Source organism: Antechinus flavipes, chromosome 6 (genome assembly GCF_016432865.1).
Source record: "Antechinus flavipes isolate AdamAnt ecotype Samford, QLD, Australia chromosome 6, AdamAnt_v2, whole genome shotgun sequence".
NCBI classification, from domain to species: Eukaryota; Metazoa; Chordata; class Mammalia; order Dasyuromorphia; family Dasyuridae; genus Antechinus; species Antechinus flavipes.
In genome coordinates, this window is record NC_067403.1 from 26040171 (window position 1) to 26046584 (window position 6414).

Here is a 6414-nt window from a genome sequence, read left to right on the forward strand (position 1 = left end):
TATGATTAATGAGAGAATCAGGGGACAGATGTTTTCATTTGTGGTACTTTTTCCATGTTGTTTATAAAATCTAGTTGGTCTATAGTCACTCCTTGGTCTCTTTCCCTTCTTATCAGATCAGATCTTTATTTTTAGAGGTGAAAGAAGAATTGGTCACTCCCAAAAAATCAGAGATAGTACCTATGACAGGAACATATTTCAGGGGCACTCGTGCATGCAGTAATGTTGCTTGAGAGAAGAGTTTATAAAATTGAGTCTATTGAGACATAGAAGTAACAGATTTCATTTAGACAAATTTCTCATTTTAAGAAGAAACTTGAGTTATAGAAAAGTTATGTACAAAAACAGTGTCTTTAAATCATAACATCTCGTGGCAAAGGAGTGGTATAGGGAAGATGTTTGAATCTCCAAGGTATTATGATCTTGAAATCTAGCCGTCTAGCCAGAGAAAGGAGATTTCCTGTGAAGTATCAACTTTGGGAGTTGCACTGTGTATAACCCCCAGGTTAAAAAAATCTCTGAATTTCAGTGTTCAGACACTGGCAGCCTTGAGGCAGAGGATAATCAAAACAGTGGTATATGGTATTGCCAATAGAACATCATCCCAAAGGTAAAGGAGTAAAATAAAGTGATGAGAATAGAGGGGACAGGATTCAGGGTAAGAGTTCTGGACCTTGCCAACCAAAGCACTGATAAGAAGTTTTGTTTTGTTTTGTTTTGTTTTTAGAGAATTCTTATCTGTGGGCCCCCAGACTCTTAGGCTCATAAAGATTCTTTATTAAGGCTCTACTAGATGCTAGACATTTTATTAAGTGATGCTTAATTGAGGAAAAGAACTTCCTTCTCTTTCTTTGGCTTGTTGTTCACTCCCAAGTTTATTCTGAGGGAATCTCCAAAATAAAGCTCAGGTATAACTCATGTTTAGGATTCCCTAAATGTAGAGGACACTGACCATTTACTCAATATAAAAGAAGTGTCTTAGATATGGAATAGTCTTTATATCATTTCCACAAAGGAATATGTAAGACTTAAAAGATTTGGAAACAGATTCAGAAATGTAGAGAGAACTTAATGGGCTCTCAGATTCCATCTGGAAACAAATATTTTTGTGGGGCTCCTGGACAAGCATTTCCATGGATCTGGAAATTCCAAGAAACAAGTAATAGGGGAAACTGAACTCCTACTCTTCCATGCAATGATTTTAGTCCTTCTGTTTCAGGGCAATCTTCAGCTGGAAAACTTCTTCCTGGAATGTAGTTTATGAAGGTTTGTAGGAATGATTGCACTCAGGAAAAATATTTTGAACTAGAGGTTGATTCATGAGGCAACTCTCAAAGTTGGTGCTATCCAGGAAACTGCCTTTCTCTTGGGGGATTTCAAAATCTGGGTATCCACCGATTAGACTAGAAAATTTATCAGCTACTGTGATTTAGGAATTTCTGCATGTACTGACCTTCCCTATCAGATTAAGTGGAAATACATGTCTATCACTGCTTTGGGCTTTTGATGCATATCAGCACTGCTGAGTTCAGAAAGGGAGGTAGTAAGGAAAGAGAAATCCACTCTTCTATTCCCAGAATGTGGCTAAAATCTGCTATATTATGGTCTAAAATGTCAAGAAGAAAATAAAATTTGTTGACCAAAAAAAGTTGACCAATACGCTTTTAAGAGTAATGGTGCTTCTTCTGACAAGAATTATGGCCCTCATCAATTACTAAGCTTTATGGAAGCAACCTCAGTCCCTAAACTAAATCACTAAATCCTTTGTCTTCTCAATGCTCTCGCCTACATCCATGGGAGGTGCTTCTCAGAGGATGTATTATAGAACAGGAATGTAAATTCCATTAAATTAATTAAATGAACTTCTTACAATGAATTTGAAAACATACCTTATTATTAATCTTGATCTATGGTTCATTTTATTTTTTCCCATTTGAAATTTGTTACAGAAATTTCAAGATCATACAGATAAAATCTCAACTAAAGTTCATTATGTGGAAATTCTTTTTCTGACACTGAGAGGGGAAAGAATGAAGGCAGATTCATTAAAGTTCCTTCCTAAATCATGTCTGCTTACTCTTGATTAGGTTTCTAAGGATATATTAGATCTCGGATTGAGGTCAAGATACAATTAGGATATCTTATTGTTTTGCCAGTAAGAAAATTGGATAAATCAATAAGAACTCTCAGTTTTTCTTTTGTTTTCAGGAGTACTCCCTTCACTTCTTACAGGTTACAATCCCTCTACTTCTTCAGCTGCTACAACCAAAGATTATTATTATTTTGGCCAAATTTCTAGTGATGCCCATTTCTGAATGTGTCTTGGCTACTTCTTGGGTAAATAAAGTTCATTATTAGCTTCATTGTCAAAGTTTTTAATTTTAATTGCCAGCATTCTGCTGGCATGCCTTCCAAATATTCAGTATTTACAATGATAATAATAGCAGTACATGTTGTTTTGATTTTTAAACACACACACAATACAAACACACACACACAAATACATACACATACACCACTGTCATTATTCAATACCACTCAAAATAAAAACCTCCCTTAATCATAAAGTACAGGTAGACAAACAAAATGATGCATTGATGATGTTGGATAACATATGCCCTATTATGCAGCTGAAATCCACCACTTCCCTGCTGTCAGAAAAGAAGAATATTGCATCATTACTTCTTAGTTGAGATTGCTCATTGACTCACGATTGCTGCCTTTTCATGTCATTTCTTTATCTGGAGGCAAGACCAAGACAGTAGAGTACAGGGAGCATTTCCGAGGAAATTTCCCAATATTCCCTTCTAAACAACTTTTAAAATAATGCATCCGATCACATTCTGGTGTTGCATAGCCAGCAAAAGGACAGGGTGAACCATTTTTCCAGCCCAAGAAAATTAAAGAAGTCAGTGAGAGGTTTAACACTAGACGGGAATTGACCCGGAGCAATGTGGTGGCCATACCAGCGATGGGTCTTAGAGGCTGCAGCAGTTATGACAACTAAAGCAGCAGTAGTTTGGGGAGCTCTCAGCCCAGAGACAAGAGACTGGATGTGATCCTTGTAAAAAATTTCCAACTAATGCAAACAAGATTAGAAGGGAAGCAACAAACTGGGAAAACATTTTCACAGTTAAAGGTTCTGATAAAGGCCTCATTTCCAAAATATATAGAGAACTGACTCAAATTTATAAGAAATCAAGCCATTCTCCAATTGATAAATGGTCAAAGGATATGAACAGACAATTTTCAGAGGATGAGATTGAAACTATTACCACTCATATGAAAGAGTGTTCCAAATCATTATTGATCAGAGAAATGCAAATTAAGACAACTCTGAGATACCACTACACACCTGTCAGATTGGCTAAGATGACAGGAAAAAATAATGATGAATGTTGGAGGGGATGCGGGAAAACTGGGACACTAATGCATTGTTGGTGGAGTTGTGAACGAATCCAACCATTCTGGAGAGCAATCTGGAATTATGCCCAAAAAATTATCAAAATATGCATATCCTTTGATCCAGCAGTGTTTCTATTGGGCTTATATCCCAAAGAAATACTAAAGAAGGGAAAGGACCTGTATGTGCCAAAATGTTTGTAGCAGCCCTGTTTGTAGTGGCTAGAAACTGGAAAATGAATGGATGCCCATCCATTGGAGAATGGCTGGGTAAATTGTGGTATATGAATGTTATGAAATATTATTGTTCTGTAAGAAATGACCAGCAGGATGAATACAGAGAGGACTGTCGAGACTCACATGAACTGATGCTAAGTGAAGTGAGCAGAACCAGGAGATCATTATACACTTCGACAACGATATTGTATGAGGACATATTTTGATGGAAGTGGATTTCTTTGACAAAGAGACCTGAGTTTCAATTGATAAATGACGGACAAAAGCAGCTACACCCAAAGAAAGAACACTGGGAAACGAATGTGAACTATCTGCATTTTTGTTTTTCTTCCCGGATTATTTATACCTTCTGAATCCAATTCTCCCTACGCAACAAGAGAACTGTTCGGTTCTGCAAACATATATTGTATCTAGGATATACTGCAACATATCCAACATATAAAGGACTGCTTGCCATCTGGGGGAGGGGGTGGAGGGAGGGAGGGGAAAAAAAATCGGAACAGAAATGAGTGTCAATATAATGTAATTATTAAATAAAAAATTAAAAAAAAATTTCCCTCCCCACCACAGCATTTACCCCGCCCCCAGGTTAGCAGGACCCAACTTTAACATAAAGTTCAAGCTCAAGAAATCAGCATAAATACGAGTAAACAATAACAACAAAAGGATCTGATCATAAATAGCTACTGTGGTGACAGGGAGGCTGAACACACAAACTAAGAAGAGGATGTGAAACATTTATGAGTAAAGCCTCAAAAAAATGCAGATTGGACATAAGCTTAACAAGAAGTCCTCGAAGAGCTAACTAAAGAGATTTAAAAAAAGAACAAGAATGATTTTCAACATCATGTAAGTGTAGCATAGGGAAAATGGAAAAGAAATGTGAGCAATGCAAGAAAATTATGAAAAAAGCAATAGGTGAACCATGAAACTGTCCTTCTTGACCATTGGGATAAGCCCTGAAACCCTCCTGACAGGGACCCACCCTTCAGGCAGTTAAGTGGTTTCTAGATCTAATGAACAATTTAGGTACTGAAGACTGAAATGAATTGATGCAGAGGAAACTAAGAACACCAGGAGCATAACATTTACAGTATAAACAATTACAAATGTAAAAACTAAGAATAACAATAAAAGGAAACTGGACCACTTATAAAATTACTACGACTAAACTTTGTCATCTCAGAGAAGAGTTGAGAAAATGCTTCTCTCTTCAGTATAGTTATGATTATTAATGAGGATAATGATGTAGTATTAGATATAACTAATATATTGAATTATTTTCCATACTGCTTTTTTCCTTTTTTATTTGCAAGCCATGAGATGGCTTGATGAGTAGAAGACACAAGAAAGACATAGATTAAAAGTAATATGAAAACAAGAGATATCAATACAAAGAAATTTAATTTTTTTTCCTACCCTAGCCTGCTAAACAAATATGAGTAGTTTGAATGCCACAACCTACTTCATGTTAAGATGGAAATTGCTTCATTAAGTATTCCAGCCCAAACCAAGTTTTAAAACTAAGACATTTGTGGTCCAGTTACCAACAGAATCATAATAGAGCAACAGGATGTAAATGTGAAAAGGATAGGAAATATATTTACAAAGCATAATATGTTTGTATATTATTTCTGTGTTTGTATCTTAACTTCCTATTAGCCTATACTGTCATGGAGGTAGGAACCAAAATATCTAAAATTTTATCATTCTAGGACCTAGTACACGACTTTGTATGTAATAGAAATTTAATGAGTGTTCTTACTCTTAAGGTATAATAACAATTTAAGATGTTGCTCTTTCCATGTATATTTAGATTTTCACAAGTAGTCTTAGAAAACATATTTCTCTCTCTTTTTTTCTAAATGTGGCTCACTTCACGAATTCACATGTCACCCTTGGGCAGGGCTCATGTTAATTTCTGTTTCGTTCCATTTTCAGTATACATGCTGCCAAAGCAACACAGAAGTCTTTAAGGATAAAAGGAATGGATTTCTTTTGGTAGAAATAGGGTTGATAAGTGAAAATTCTGGGGCAAGACTCCTTTCTAGGATATGTAAAATTACATTAGGTTGATGATCTTGTAAGAGTGACTCTGTAGGCAATGCTTTATATTTACTTAGCCAGATCTTTTATGAAGTATCTATTAAATTCAACCTTTGTGTACTTTAGATGAAATGCTTTATATAAAAGCATTTCTACTACTATTGTCAATTTTTAAAATGTTCATTAGATCACTTAAAGAGCCAGAATGAAAGGCTTCTGTTTTTTTTGAAAAGAGATTTTTTTTTAACAGTAAAAAAATGAGATGACTGATCCTTTCTTAAATAAAAAAAACCACTTCTATTTAGCTATAGCAATACTCTCAGTCTCAGTTTCTGGAAAAGCTTTTGATCACCTTGGATGTATCATATATCATAATGCTGAGTTCATTTGTCATATAAAGTAAAACCATTTGTCTTTTTCTTTTGACTTGGTCCAAGAAGGCAATAGCTTTGTGCTCCAGGATAGACAATTGGAAGAAACAATTTATTATTCTCAGTGTAACCACCATTTCCCTCCCTACCCCCTGTATTCCAACTTATTACTAATTTGAGGAGAGAAAAGCAAGGTTCCTGAGCGTATCTTTCCTGAGTTTTTATAGTTGTGAAAAGACTAGTTACAGTAACTATAAAAGGACTGTCAACTGTTGTTCCCTGTAGGAATTGCTAACATGTCACCATTAAACAAGTTTCCAAAGCTTTTCCTCCCATGATCTCATCCTTATGCTAGATT

At 35.5% G+C, this 6414-nt stretch overlaps 1 pseudogene; it reads right to left on the reverse strand.

Annotated features, from left to right (window-relative positions):
- Nucleotides 1–5500: 5500 nt before the first annotated feature.
- LOC127542205 (uncharacterized) lies at nt 5501–5600 on the reverse strand (annotated as a pseudogene).
- Nucleotides 5601–6414: the final 814 nt, after the last annotated feature.